General features: G+C 50.1%; 1 protein-coding gene across 16 annotated transcripts in view; it reads right to left on the bottom strand.

Annotated features, from left to right (window-relative positions):
- Positions 1 to 15,746, bottom strand: part of FANCM (FA complementation group M) — a 316,043-nt gene that overhangs the window by 187,761 nt on the left and 112,536 nt on the right. Inside the window, exon 24 of one of the 16 annotated variants that reach the window (XM_050335695.1) lies at positions 8,734 to 8,752. The exons of the other annotated variants lie outside the window; for them this stretch is intronic. The gene's annotated coding sequence lies outside the window, so the exon portion shown is untranslated. Of the gene's footprint in view, positions 1 to 8,733; positions 8,753 to 15,746 lie in introns of those variants that run through there. 16 annotated transcript variants of the gene reach the window in all.

Here is a 15,746-nt window from a genome sequence, read left to right as displayed (position 1 = left end):
TCAGTGGGGTGGCTCCCTGAGTGCAAGGACAAGCCAATCTGGTGTTCCTCCAGTGCTGGGGGAGAGCAAAATATTTCAGAGGGAGCTTTTGGAGGAAGTTTTCATCCCTGTTTTCCTCGGTGACAGGGCTGAGCAGTGACTCTCCTGCCACCCACATCCCTCTTCTTACGGTGGGTGACGGAGGACAGAGCCAACAGGATCCATCCAGCAGCACTTTTTGGCTCCTGATGCCTCCACTTTTTCTTTTTTTAATTTATTTTTTATGATATCCTACCAGGATGGCTGCTCTCCCCCTCCCCAGCCTCCTCCTGTCCCCCCTCCTGATGCCACCTGACCTTTGGGATGCTTCTCCCACCCCATCCAGCCCTTCCTTCCAGCACAAAGGAGCATCCCCTGTCTGAGCCCAGGGATTTATCAGGGAGTTAAGAGCATGTGCAGCCTTTCAGGGCTCAGCTGTCAGCAGCAATTCAGAGGTCTGGTGCTTCTCTTTTCAAAAGCCAGCCAAAAAAAACCCCAAAAAACCCCCACAAAACCACAATAAAAAGCTCCCCTATCTCTGCTTTGATTCCCACAGGAGATTGTTGAGCAGGAAGAGGAGCTCTGGGGGGCTTCCAGACACCCTGGGAGAGGCATTTCCTGCCCAGCCTTGGGTCCAGCCCCACCATCCTCCCACACCAGGGGCTCCTCAGGCTTCCCACATCCCTGGGCACTCCTGGTAAAAATAAGAGAGGGAATTTTCTCCCTACAGGCATTATAATGATAATAATAATAATGGCACCTGCATCTACCTGGTTCCCACCACCCAGGGCTGGGATCTGGCTCTCCAAAGCTCCTCATCCAGGTGGGAAAGCAAAGGAAAACCAGCAGGACACAGGGCAGGACACACTCCCAGCCCTGGAGAGGACAAAAGAGGTGGGAAGTGCATTCCCAGCCCCATCCCTGCCCTCAGCACAACCTGCCAGGGAAAGCACCAGCATTCCAGTGCCTTTCCCTCCACAACACCGATTTATCAACCACCTGCCCTGCTCTCTTCCAGGCACAAATCCTGCAATCACAGGGGAAACAAACCCCTTTGCTTATCATCACCTCTGAACCTGTGCTTTTTAAAACTGACATTATTTAATATTGACACCTTAAAACACAACTTTACACTGAAAGCTTAAGGGTTAAAACCAGAAGGATGCAGCACCAGCCCAGAGCAGCTTTAGGGCACTCCAGGCTCCTCCTGCCTGGAACAGGAGCTGATTCACCCCTGGAATTACAGGAAAGATCCCAGGCTGGGGCACAGCATCCCCAGGATGCTCCAGCTGCCCCAGCCAGGGCCGGGGGATGAGGTGACTGTGCCATCTAGCTGTGGCTGCTCCCTGCTCAGCACTCTCTGACAGCACTCCCGGCATCACAGGGGGGTTTGAACAGCTCTGGCTTCCAGGGAAAAATCAGATCATTTATTTCATCCATGCCAGGCTGGATATTAACTCATGTAATGGAGTAAAGGAGGTTATTTTAGCCAATTAACATATATAATATTAATATATAAAAATACATTAAAATGTAGTCTATAATTAATGTATATATAATAATAAATAATTCCTATAATTAAGATATATAAATATATTGTGTTAAACTAGGATGTTATAAATATTTTATAGAGAGAGAATCATTAAGGTTCAAAGACCTCCAAGATCCCCAAGTCCAACCTTCAACCACCTACCACCAAACTCACTAAATCATATCACAAAGTGCCACTTCTACTCATTTCTTAACACTTCAGTGTTCCAAACAGCTACAGGAACAGTTATTTTCCTTTTCCTCACATCTTTATTCTATCCCAAGCTACTAAAGCTGCCACTTCGCTCCCACAGCACGTGCAGGGTCCAGCAGGGCTCTGCTCCTCCTTCCAGCACAGAAACCCCTCAGAGGGAGGCAGAGGCTGCTCAGGGCTCACCTCACCCGCGCCCAGGGGTGCCTTAATGATGCAGAAACGAGCTCAATATATTTTTAATTTCATATTTTAATTTGTCAAGAGCATCTCAGTGGCTTTTAAATGAGATTTAAAGTGCATTTTATTCCGCCAGGAATAAATTCAGTCACTGGCTAAAATTAGATTAGTGGCTCCAGTGCTTAATTAGCAAAAGGTTTGGAGGCTGCATTTTGGAATGTTCTGGGCCACAGCTCATTAACCCAGCCTTGAGCAACTTCCTCTGCTGATGGGGGATTTACAAATAAAGGGGGATTCAGGAACAGGACACAAATATGGAGACATTTTCCCAGGTTCTAAAGGGAAACTGAGGCAGGGAGACCAGTTAAAGGCTGGAGCCACAGGGAAGCTGAGCTGGGAGCAAGGAACACTCCCAGGGATCCAGGGGCAGCCACAGCCTCTCTGGGCAACCTGTGCCAGGGCCTCCCAGCCAGCAATTCCTTCCCAATATCCCATCTAAATCTCTGCCCTTTTAGTCTCAAATTGTTGTGAAAATAAAACTAAGAAAACAAACAAACAAACAAAAGGAGGAAATATGTTGCAGGGTTTGGGGGAAATTTTTATTTTTTTTTTTTTTTTGCCAATTTAGTGGTTACTTAAACTTCCAAGACCCGTGACCAGACTCTCCAAGGAAATTTGTGGCTTGGATGCTCCTGATTATCCAGTTCTTACTTCTTGGATGAGGTAGGAAGTTGGTTTGCGTCTGTTTTCCTCCTGCTCACGGGTAATTACAGTGGTTTTTCCAAGCCTCAGTTATTTTGAGCGCTGGAATATTCTCAGGAGCTGCAGCACGTTCCTCCCTGGGTCTGCTCTGTCCCTCTGAGCCACATTCCCCACTGTCCTGTGTTTATGGGACTTGGGTTGACCTGAAAGCTTTGCTCTTGTAAGGTGCTCTTTTTTTACTTTCAGCCACGTTTTGGGTTGGTTTTTCACCAATTCTGTGCCTTTACACAACAGGAAAAGGTTGGCATTTGTGACAAGTGTGTTCTTAGCTCAGCTTTCCTGAGGGCACGGGTGGGATATTGAAACAACAGCCACGCAGGAGAAGGGAGAGCAACTCTGAAACTAAAAGAGATTTAGGTCAGGTGCTCAGAAGAACTCGTAGGGCTGGAACCAGATGGGCTTTCAGGTCCTTCCAACCCAACCCATTCTGTGACTCTCCAATATCAGACCCCGCAGGAATCGCTTGCAAAGGGGGAAGGGAGATAAAAACATCAATAGCACACCCTGGTTTACAGTGTCCCCCTCAGCTCATCCATGTGCCAAGAGACCTGCTCTTCCCAGGCTGAGCTCCCCTGACTGCACTGAAGGACATTCCTCCCACAGGAACCCAACACTGCTGAAACAACTCCTGCATTACAGATGGGATCCAACACTGCTGAAACAACTCCTGCATTACAGATGGGATCCAACACTGCTGAAACAACTCCTGCATTACAGATGGGATCCAACACTGCTGAAACTCCTGCATTACAGATGGGATCACTGCAGGCTCAGCCCAGAGCCCCCCACTCTGAGAGCTTTTTTACCTCCCCAGCAGCCCTTAAATCTCCCTTTGAATTCCCAAGGAAGGCCATTCCAGGAGCCATTTGCTGGGTTGTATCATGACAGCAATTTTCTCCCACAGCACTTCCCATAAACCAGCTGAAGCAGCACCGGGTGCAACCAGCTGGGAGAAAAAGGAACCAAAAACCAACTTCACTTCACAAAACACACAGTTTCCCTCTCTTCCCAGCATTCCTGTATGGAAAGGTTGATGGAATAATCTGTCTCAAGCACTACTGTCTTCATTAAGCTGTTCAGATTTCAACCACACCAACAACTGCATTTTTGCTTCATTTTTAAATCATGGGATCACTGAGGTTGGAAAAGCCCTCCAAGACTGAGCCCATCCGATCCCAACCTTGACACCCAGTGCCACATCCAGGCCTTCCTTGGACACCTCCAGGGGTGGGGACTCCAAACCTCCCTGGGAATTCCACACTTCCTTGAGATTGAGCACAGGTTTATGAGGGTCACTCAGAGGGACCTCAGAAATACACAGAAAGCAACAGAAAACCCAAAGCTTTCATCAGCAATCTGTACATCTAATTTTTGAGGTGTTAAAGGATTTCAGAAAAAATACTTCAATTCCATTTTTATTTATATAGATAATATATAAATATATACAATATAGATATATAAAACATATAACAAATATTTAATTTTCACTGAGAAGATGAACTAGTTTTAAAAGCTTCCTTTTTAAAAGATTATTGAACACTGTGAGGGATCAGGCCCAGAGCATGGGAGGGCTGGAGAGAAGGGGAACCAGGGTGTGTGATTTGCTTCTGCTTCCCAATAAAGTGACAAGATGAAGGATGTTTCACAGTGCTTGTATTTTTGGAGAAGCCAAGGATTTAGAAGTAGAGAAATGAATTTTTGAAGGGCACAAATGGCCTGATGGACTCGTGTGCTCTCAGCAGGAGAAACTCGGGGACAGCTTGAGAACCGGGCAGGGCAGCTGTGCCCTCCCTCCTGTTCTAGTTCTGCCCTCCCTCCTCCCTCCCAGCACATCTTGGATGGATCTGCTCCATTAGTTGGAGGGAACTGGTGATGCACTTGTTTTAATGCTCTGTGTGTGTCAGATGACAGAACCTTCAGACATCACAGCGAGTTCCCTGCCCATCCTGAGTTTAATTCCTTCAGCTGAGCCAACACCACTTGGAAAGGACACAAAGGAAAGGGGGAACCCCCACCCTGCCTCAGCTTCCCCACAGGAGCTCCTGGAATTGTTCTTTGCCCAGTGGGTGCTTGGAGAAGCTTCAAGCATGAAATCCCAGAGTGGTTTGTTTGGAAGTGACCCCAAAATCCATCCATCCATCCCACCCCTGCCATGGGCAGGGACACCTTCCACCAGCCCAGGGTGCTCCAGCCTGGCCTGGGACACTTCCAGGGATCCAGGGACAGCCACAGCTTCTCTGCGCAACCTGTGCCAGGGCCTGCCCACCCTCCCAGCCAGCAATTCCTGCCCAATCTCCCATCTGTCCCTGCCCTCTGGCAGTGGGAAGCCATTCCCTGTGTCCTGTCACTCAGACATGGGACTCCTTCTACTGATCATTAACATTAATTATCTTTGCAGCCTCTATCCCCAGTTACAGACCCGGGGAGGGGAAACAAAAGAGGAACTCCAAGCTGCTCTTTCCCATCTAAATAAATTGGAAGATAAGGGAGAATAAAGCTCAGATTTCAAAGGTCAAGCCTGGAGAGGCTGTTGATTTTTGGACAGCCACTACAACCCCCTGCTCAGGAGGGGGGGAAGGAGGAGACCTTGGCACTGTCAGAAGAAGTTGAATAAAGTTCAGCACCTTTTTTAAAGAGCAGGGGGAGGCAGGAGTTTGCTGATCTTTATTCTTCATTATTGGCTTCCTGACAGAAAATGGAAGGGCTCAACTAATGTCAATACTGATTTTCTGGCATTCCATCTCCCTCTGCCTTTTGGCTCTCACCAAATCGCAGCAAACTTTGTCATTTCTCCTCCCCCCTCCCCACAGGGCTCTGAATTTCCCCCAGGGATGGGGGATCCACCCCTGCCTGGGCAGCTGTGCCAGGGCTGGACAACCTTTCCAGGGAGAAACATTCCCCAATATCCAACCTAAACCTCCCTGGCACAACTTGAGGCCAGTTCCCCTCATCACATCACATCACTCACCACTTCACCCCTTTTCACAGAGCAGGTCGATAGCTTTGTGTATCCCACATATTTCAGTGAGTTACTCCTCCTGGCAATTAAAATATTAACACAATAATAAAAATATTCCCAAGGTTGCTGTTTCCAAACACTTGGAGCAGCATCTGCATTTATTGGTTAAAAATCACTTTGTGCAGACTTTAAAACAGAGCAAGGGACAAAAACTAAAAGCCAAAACTGGTTCCAATTCTTGCTAAAATAAGATGGGATAAATTTAGGTGTGGGGTGAAGTCCCCCTAGAGAGCAGCAGTCAGTGTGGAGTTCAGAGTGTTTACAGCCCCACAGACACACATCAGGGACCCCAGAGCTGCTCTGGGAAGCAGGTGATGAACTCCTGCAGGAATTCCAGCTGTTCCAACCAAGCCTTTGATAACCAGCTCAGTAAACAACGCTTAAGTGAAGGTGTAAACAACACACGGCTCTGCAAGGGGTGCTAAGTGGTCAATAAAGGCAAGAGAGACGAGAAAAATAAAGAGTGTTCTGGCAGCAGGCCCTGGCAGGCACATCCCACCTTGCTGGATGCCAAACCTGTGGATCTGCATTTAATATCATCACTACCAAAGGCACAAGAACTCCTCCCAACACCCATCAGCGTGGTCCGAGCGGCTCGGGGATGGCGTTTTCTCTTGTCACTCATTAACGAGCTCCCTGGTAGTACAGGGTGGTTAACACTACAACAGGATCGTTGTGCAGGCTCCTTCCCACCAGGCAGGGATGTAATTATTCCTTATCTTCCCAGCCAAGCCCAGTAAACACAATTACAAAAATTTACGTTCTCCGAAGCGTGAAAAAATAAGTCATAAAATTAATATTGTATTTATCCTCTTCCTTTTAGCAGTTATTAAAATGCACCAGTGACTTCTCGACTATTCCTTTTGAAGGCAGCTCTTGCCTGGAATTAATTGTGACTTGGGTTTCTTGCTTGTTTACAGAGTTTTCCCCACCCCTCAGAATTCCAGAGGCTTCCATGTGAAACCAAGGGCTTCCTCCTTCCCTGGTAACAACCTGGAATCAGCTGTCCCAGGATTACCAGAGGGATGGAGCAGCTCTGCTGGCAGGAAAGGCTGGGAATGTTGGGAATGTTCAGCCTGGAGAAGAGAAGCCTCGGGGCGATCTGATTGTGCCTTCCAGGACCCAAAGGAGCTCCAGGGAAGATGGAGAGAGACCATTGACAGGGACAGGACACAGGGAATGGCTTCCACTGCCAGAGGGCAGGGAGAGATGGGAGATTGGGAAGGAATTGCTGGCTGGGAGGGTGGGCAGGCCCTGGCACAGGTTGGCCAGAGAAGCTGTGGCTGCCCCTGGATCCCTGCAGGGTTTGTGCTGCCTCAGAGGCTTTTCTGCAACTAAATTTACCTTCCTTTAACCAGCCCCAGCCCCAGCCCTGTGCAAATACTCCCAAACCAGTCTATGGAGCTCATTATTGCCATCCAAGTCGCTCCAGAGATCAGGAGAGAGCATGACCAGACTCTCCAGAAATACATTAAGTTCCTGGATATTTATCCCCACCCCCATCCCAACAACCCCAGCAATCCCTCTCTCAGTTTATACCTGACTTATAAACCTGCCAGGGGTTTTGTTGGATTAATCCTGCCTGGTTTGCCCCGAGCATCGAGATGGGGAGCCTAAAAGCGATCTCAGGCAATAAAAGCCCAAGCACCTCAGGTAAATATTGCTTTTACAAAAGCCATTTATGGGGTCGACAATGCCCAGCACCACCTGAAATAAAACAAAGCACCTCATTGTGTGGAATGGTCTGGAAGGGGGGGAGAGAATAAGTCAGCACATGAGGGCTCTGAACCCCAGAGCAGGTCCCTCCATTCACCCATGTTCAGCCTGAGCACATCAATCCCTCTGCAGTTTCCTCCAGACCCAGGAGGGTTGCACAGCAGCACAACTCCTGTTCAACACCCCTTTCCTGCATAAACGGCTTTGTGTGCTACAATAGTTTATTTTGCCTTAAGTAGTTCTTAAATAGAGATTTTAAAACTAAGGAAACCTTCGAGAAAACATGGCAGGAGTCCTCAGAGAGGCTGTTCTCATCCTGGATGCTCGTGAAATGGTTATTTTAGCATGGCTAGATAAGCAATTAACTCCCCAATTAATACTAATATTTGGTATGCAACTGGGTTCTTATTTGAATAAGCAATTATGTGAAGTTCCTTTGATTCCAAATTAGTATAAAAAACATCCTGGCATGGGTGGAAATTGTTCCAGAAGGGCTTGTTTAGATCCAAACTCCCTGTATGTGCAGAACAGGAGCACACCCCTGGTGCAGAATTTATGAGAGCAACTCAAAAACCAGAATAAAATCCCTGCACAGGTTTCCAGGGAAGATGTTTCCCAATTCCTGAAGGCTCTGGGAAACACCCACCTGGCTGAATAAGAGCAGGGGACAGGACTCCAGTGCCTTGGGAGACACTTGTGCTGAGGGTGCTGCTTCCAACCAGCCCAGAGCCACAACCCAGCATGTCCATCTGTGATCCTTCCAGGATAACTGGGACAAGAGAACCCCCAGGTGGAGCTGAAGGCAACAGGTACATGTTGACAGCACAGAAAATGGGATTCCAGGCTGTTGTGGGGAATCAGGTGGGAACATGTGACTGTATCAGCCCCTCCAGGTGCCCCAGAGCCATTCCCAGCAGGAGCAGGCACTCCCAGAGCTCCCTCTGCACGTCCATCTCCAGCTCCATTGATTTTCCTGAGCTGTTGGGGCTGACTGGAATCACAGCTCTGTAAACAGGGCAGTCAGAGCCTCCTCCTGCACTGACTCCTCTTCGTTCCACTGCCCTCCACCTGTCCCTCATCCTGCCAGAGGCTCCAGCAGCACCTCGGGCACTGCCAGCAAATTCCAGGCTCCCCAGCCCCAGCCAGGCCATGGAGGGAGGGTTGGTTATCCTGGGATCAAACTGCTTTGGGCTGGGAGGGACCACCCAGTGCCACCCCTGCCATGGGCAGGGACACCTCCCACCAGCCCAGGGTGCTCCAACCTGGCCTTGGACACTCCCAGGGATCCAGGGGCAGCCACAGCTTCTCTGGGCAACCTGTGCCAGGGCCTGCCCACCCTCCCAGCTTTTGCTCCCTCAGCTCCCTCTCCTCTCCCTCCTGTCACTGAAGTGAACTTGAGACACATCCAAAAGCCCAGGATGAAACCCCTGGACAATGCCAGAATTGTGAGTGAGGAAAAAACCCAGAAGTAACCAGAACAACTCGTTTCTAGCTGTGTTTTTTACAAGAAATATGACTGAGGAAAAGAACACAGCTTTATTTTGGCAGCTTTCTCCACAGACCAGAAGATGCTTCTTAATTTCCTTCAAATAATTCTTATTATTTGCACCCCAAGGCACCAGTGATACACAAAGACCTGGACCACAATCATACTCTCCCAACTGGCCATTTCCTTTTCAATTAACGCTTTTGATTCCACCCAAACAGAACTTGACCAGAATTAGGTTCTCTCAATTTTGGTCTTGGCTCATATATTGAATTTCTTTTAGAAGCACATCCCATTTGACTGGAATTGGGTCTGGAAATGCCTCCTCCCTGTCAGGGGAGCTGCACAACATCCCAATGAGCTCGTTTGGAGAGGCAGGAGGCTGACTCTGGGTCAAGAAAATCACTCTAAAACATCACTGGCTCACTGTAACTGCTCAGCAAAATAAATCATAGTTCATTACTGGTGCTTCCTGAATCCTAAATAGAAATTACAAGCTGCAAAGACTGAGAAACCCTTATTGTTCTCAATCTTTAAACCCCAGGAAAAGGTCACAGAGGTAATTGCTGCAAGAAAAGATCACAGGTCAGGAGAAACATTTTTTTTTAAGCTCAAAATGATCAGGAAAAGAGTCTGCACTGGGGGGAATTCAATCCCACCTCCAGTTCACACCCAGTACTGTGCATGTGGCAGTTCTGGTTGTGCAAACCCCCCCTCGTGGGTCCCACCCAGCCACGGGGGAGCAGAGGGTGCTGTGGGGGCATCAAGGGGTCTGTGCTGGGAAAACAGCGTGGTCAGGGATGTGCAGGCTCTGCTCAGCATTTCAGGGTGTTCTGGTGCAGGGCAGGGACAGCCACGGACACAGGGACAGGAAACACGAGTGCAGTGGGAGGATTCCAAACTTCACAACTCCTGATGTTGTCAGAGAAGCTCATTTGTTGAGCACTTGGGGCTGAATTGGGCTGGACTGAGATGACCCTTAAGGTCCCTTCCAACCCAAAGCATCCTGTGATCCTACACAGGAATTACTTAAGGGAGCCCTGGCTACACCAGCAAGCCTGAGCCAAAGGTAACAAATGAAAACTCGTGAGAAAAGTGACTGCTCAGGCAGTGACAGCCCCTGCCAGGCTCCCAAATCCAGCCCCCAATCCCACACCTGCAAGAGCAGGATTTAACATCCAAGTTCCTCCTTTTGGAGGCTCCAGACCTGCTCCTTTGTGCTGCTGACACCCCAGAGAGGGGCTGGGGGTCTGCTGCAGCAAAGTGTTCCCAACAAGATAAACCCAACAACTACTGCCTTGTTTCAGTGAGAACACCCCTCAGAACACTCCTCACTCGCTGCAGCCTCGTTAGCAGCAAACACAGACTCTCAAATTGGAGATACAAGAACCAGAATTCCCACTCACTCCAAACCCCAGTGCCCAAGCACTTGGGCAGCATGGTCCTCAGCACAGCCCCACCAAGAGCCAACCCCAACTCCAGCCACTCACACCACAGGGAATTCCTGGGAAACACTCAGGGTCACTTTGGGCATCCCAGGAAGAGGCATCTTCCCCCCACCCCTCTCCAGCAGTGCCTTTTCCTCCTGAATTATTAAAAGCAAACCCATTTTCACTCCACTGAAGTTGTTGTTGGAGGGAGACTCATCTCGAGGACCCAGCACAGCCCCAGGCTCAGCTCAATAAGGGTTTGAGATCCTCCATAGAACAAAGAAAGCACTAAGGACAACATTCCAAGGTGCCTGGCTTCAACTCCAGGGAAAAAGAGCTGTAACACCCAAGTTGCACCAATCTGCCACTGAAAACATCAGCACAACAACCAGAACAGCAAGAGGGGAGTGCTGGAGTAGCTCAGTCTCCCCCTCACTAAATCCAAGCATTCCTTTTTCCCTGGCACATAACAAGGAAAGCTGAAGTGCCAGGGAAACAGCAGGAGAAAATTCAGAAATGGTAAATAAATTCAACAAATAAATGTACAAATAGAGGACAGCACTCACCAGTCCCAGTAGAGAGGAACAAACCCCCAGCACAGCAGCTCTCCCGCTCCTCTGTGGCACAGCACCAGCCCTGCCCCACCCCACCCTATTATATGGGCTCCTTAATTACAGCTGCAAACACCTGAGTTTAATTACAGCAGAGCTCATTTATCAAGCCCTGCTGCAGCTGAGCACCCAGAGACACCCAGCAGGACACCCAGTGGGTGCTCAGCAGCCCCTGGGCACCCAGGACCCCTGGGATGTTCAGCACATCCAGTTTGCTCACAGAGCTCCAAACGCTTTCCTGGTCTGGGACACTTAAATGGGGGGTTTGTTCTGTTGGGACTCTTGGAACACACTTCCCTTCGTGGGGTGAAAATCCTTGTCAGAGCCCAGAATTCCCAGCAAGAGGGAGGGCCTGGTGAAAGAAAAACTAAGAGAAAATCATCAGTAAAAAGGGGCCACAGCAATTCAACAGGTGGGGAAACATAGGTACAAGGAAAATATTCCACCCTCAGGGCCTCCTGTTGGTCAGGAGGGGCTGGAACAGAATTCCAGAGTGTCCTACTGAGAAGCCACTGATCTGTGCCAGGAGGAAAGGCTGGGAAAGCTAGGGGGGGGGGCGGCACTGGAGAAGAGAAGGCTCCAGGGAGACCTGAGAGCCCCTTGCAGGGCCTAAAGGGGCTCCAGGAGAGCTGGAGAGGGACAAGGATGGAGGGACAGGACACAGGGAATGGCTTCCCACTGCCAGAGGGCAGGGAGAGATGGGATATTGGGAAGGAGGGTGGGCAGGCCCTGGCACAGGTTGCCCAGGGAAGCTGTGGCTGCCCCATCCCTGAATTCTCAAGGCCAGGCTGGATGGGGTTTCAGCAATGACAATGGGTCCTTTTCCCAAAGGTGCATTATTTTTATGGTCCCTGCAGACAGTGACTCTCAGGATGCAATAACCCCTGGAAGCAGAGCAGAGGAGCATCCCAAGGGCTGCACCCGATCCCTTCTGTCCCTCCAAGCTCTTCCCAGCATCTCATTCCTGCCCCTAGACAAGAACCTTGGGCTGTTCCAAACCCTGTGCATCCCAGTCTGTGTGTGGGGAGGCAGCCAAAGTGCCGGTGCAGAGTCAAACATGCAGCTCCTACGGAGGATGATTAGCTAATTGCAGTTAATTATTTGCAAACAAAGCACCCAGACCCGACAAAGCCTCATAAAGAGCTGGGTTTTGTCACTTCATGTCTAGCAGGGTAATAAGGCCCCAGCTATTCCCCTACAAGTGATTCTTTGTTTGCTTTACAGGCTGATACCTGCTGATAAAACGCTTTACTTTCAAGTGATAAATTATCTTAATTAACTGTAATTGTTTGCAGAGGAATTTATGCAAATGGAGCCATTTGAGGAGCAGAGGCAGAGGTGGGACTGTGGCTTGGGAGATGGCAAAGAACACTCAACCTTGTTCCTGTCAGTGGGGCTTCCATTCTTTACAGCAAGAACAGGAGTTCCTGGGGTGAGGTGGGACAGCAGCTGGAATGGCAGGGGAGATACAGCCATGGGTTGTTTTCCCAGCCTTTCCCTGAGGAATCAGAGACTGCTTTGGGCTGGAAGAGACCTCAAAGCTCATCTCATCCCACCCTGCCATGGGCAGGGACACCTTTCCACCACCCCAGGCTCCAAGTCCCATCCAGCCTGGCCTGGGACACTGCAGGGATGCAGATTCCCAGAGAAGGATTTCCCTTCTTCTCCTTGATTCCTCCCTGTGCCTCCAGCCCCACTGCAGCAGTCCATCCAGAGCATTTCCCAGCTGTGCCATGGGAGAGGTTTCCCAAGCACCAGGACAGTCAGGAAGCCAAAATCCAGTGGGGCTGGTGTGGGTCCTGCTGCTGCTGTGACATCCCGTGTCCCTCGGTGTTCCTGGTGGAACTGGCCTGTCCCCATGGAGCAGCTGCAGGAAAACAAAAGAAAGATGAGCTGATCAGAAATAAATCCTGGCCCCCAGAACGACCTGCCATGAATTTAAACCACCCCTTCCACTCCCTCAGCTCCTCCTGGATGTCTCATTCCTGCTTTTAGTGCTTGGGAGGGGAAAAATGAGGTTACTGTGAGCAACCTCGGCCTAGTGGAAGTGTCCCTGCCCGTGGCAGGGGGTGAACAAGATGAGTATTGATTCCCATCACATCATGGAAGGACTGGGGTTGGAAGGGACCTTCAAAACCATCTATTCCAACCCCCTGCCAAAATGCCACCACCCAAATCCCTGAGGGGAGCTCTGACCCCTTCCCACCCCTCAAATGCCAGGGTACCCCAGCACTGCCACGGTCTGCACAGGGTAATTAGTGCAGGAATGTTGAGATCTGGGGGGTGATTAATTCTTTCCACAGCAGACAAAACACCCAGAAAACTTCAGCCCACAGAGCTGCATGTCCAGCCTTTAGCTGGCCAGGAATTGGTGAAAACTAATAATAATAATAAACAGAAGGGATAACCCAGGCACCCCTGAGGGGACCTGGGGGTGACCCAGGCACCCGAGGAAGGGCTGCTCTAATCAGGCACTGCCCTGGGCACGGAGGGGCAGAGCATTGCCAATGGCAACCAGAATCCACGCTCCACCAGGAGCCCTGGGAAGCAGGATCTCAAAATCAGAGTCATGTAGGCTGGAAAAGGCCTCCAAGATCACAGAGTGCAGTGTCAGCTGGCACTGCCCAGCCCAGCCCTGTTTGAGCCTCCAGCTCACTGCACTTCCCAGGCAGGAGCAGTTCATCACCAGCTACTGATGCAGCTCCCCTTCAGTCTTGGGGCAGTTTATGGTTTCTCATCCAGCTGGTTTGACTTGTAACTGGGAGATGCCAACACTACTCCCTTTTCCCATTTAATTTTCCAGCAGACAACATTAAGGCCCCAGATTTAATTCCTGAAGCCAGCTTGCAGTTCAATCTACAGGGAGCACAGTTGTTTGTTTGCTGCTTGCCCAGGTCACCACCTCCTCTGCTGCTGTTTCAAGGTTGACAGTGATTTAAACTCGGTGTATTTTCACAAGCTGGGCCTAATCCGGGGGATAAATCATCCCGAGGGACATTTGTTCCTGCCTGTCAATTCTCAGGAAGGTGCTATTAGGGCTGGGCTCGGAACAAAGTGCAATTCCCAAATTTGCTGCCGCTGCCTTGTGGAGACTCCACGTTTTAATGAGCTGTGAGAGGCAGGAGGGACGGGGCTGATGCAGCTGAGCAAAGCACAGCTGCCTTCCCTCACTTAGGACCCTGTCAGTGGGTTCTCCTCATGGATAAAAGGAACTGTTCCCTGTAACTGGATCCCCTGTGCCCAGTGCCCACCTTGTCCCCAGCCCAGAGCACTGAGTGCCACAGCCAGGCCTGCCTTGGACACCTCCAGGGCTGGGCACTCCAGAGTCGAGGTCTCCTCTAGAAAAGGCTTGCTAAGGTTTCCCATCACACCCTGGTGTGGATCCCTGCCCCATTCCCTGTGTTTTTCCATGGCCCAGGTCCCTTGGAGCCACAGGGCTTGCCTTGCAGGTGCTGTGGGGTCCTGTCCCAGCTCCCTCCCTGGCTCTGCTTTAGGCTCAGCCCCAGCTCCAAGTTTCTCATCTCTCCTGCCCCAGTGGAGCTGTGCCACAGACACATCCTCCAGGCAGTAATGACACCACTAATAGCATTAAAGACAGGGAAAGCCACTCATGTCAGTGATTTGTCAGGCTGGGGTGAATCTCCCAGCTGTGCTGCAGCCCCAGCACAGACAGGCCAAGCCTTTGTGAGACACCCTTGACATGCCTGAATCGATGACATTAAATGCCAATGGAAGGATTTCTTATGTTATTTTAATAGCACAGAGCAAGAGTTCCTTGTCCAAATCCCATTAATAACCACTTTGAAAGTGGAGCCTGCAAAGCCCATTAAATCCAGACAGATATATTTTAGGCAAAAGCTAAAACTGTTTGAACTTTGCAGTGTCTGAGAGGGCACTTTAATTGAGCAGCAAACAGAGCATTTCTAATCCAGCCTGGATGAGAAAAGAGGGAGCAGAAAGGACACACTTTGAAAGGAGAAGGAAAATAAATAGCAGAGAGGAGCAGTGTCCTGGACCCAGGAGAGCAGGATGGGAATGCAGGGATGGAGACACCAGGACCAGAACAGTGTCAGGTCAGACCCTTCTGGGATCAGACTTGACCTTCCCTGGGAGGGTGGGCAGGCCCTGGCACAGGGTGCCCAGAGAAGCTGTGGCTGCCCCTGGATCCCTGGAAGTGTCCAAGGTCAGGTTGGAGCACCCTGGGCTGGTGGAAGGTGTCCCTGCCCATGGCAGGGGTGGCACCGGATGGGCTTTATGGTCCCTCTCACCCAATTTGTTCCATGATTTTCCTGTGAAATCAAGGAATTAGCTGTGGGAATCTAACCTGAAGTGTGAGCATCAGTTTCAGTCCAGAGCCTCCTTTTGCTCTCCTATCACTGACCAAAGCTGTCCCTGAGGGTGGGACTCAGGGAAGGTCTGAGCCCCCTCCAGCATTCCTGGCTGCTCCACAGGGCTCCACAGAGGTGGCTGAACATTCCCTGACTGAACTCCATCACTTCAGCCACACTCAGAGGACAAAAAGGATCCAAATGGCTGGGAGGGAACAGGATTTCAATGAAAATCCAGCTGCAGAGACCCAGGGCTGGAGAGATCAAAGTTCCTGCTCAAGCCCGTGCTCTCCACGAGGAATTCACTCCAGTTCCTCAGAGCAGATATGGATATTTTCCATTTCAAACCAAACTGCCTCAAAGCTTGGATGGGAACCTTCAGGTTCTGAGCAAGAAGTGGGGTGGGAAAGTAAAAGAACACCTAAACAAAGGAAGTCTTTGTGGAAAACTGGTGA

Source organism: Myiozetetes cayanensis, unplaced genomic scaffold (assembly GCF_022539395.1).
Source record: "Myiozetetes cayanensis isolate MyiCay16 unplaced genomic scaffold, myiCay2020 scf6-25, whole genome shotgun sequence".
In the NCBI taxonomy this organism is placed as follows: domain Eukaryota; kingdom Metazoa; phylum Chordata; class Aves; order Passeriformes; family Tyrannidae; genus Myiozetetes; species Myiozetetes cayanensis.
The sequence above is the reverse complement of the archived record's forward strand: the minus strand, read 5'-3'. Positions and strand labels throughout refer to the sequence as shown.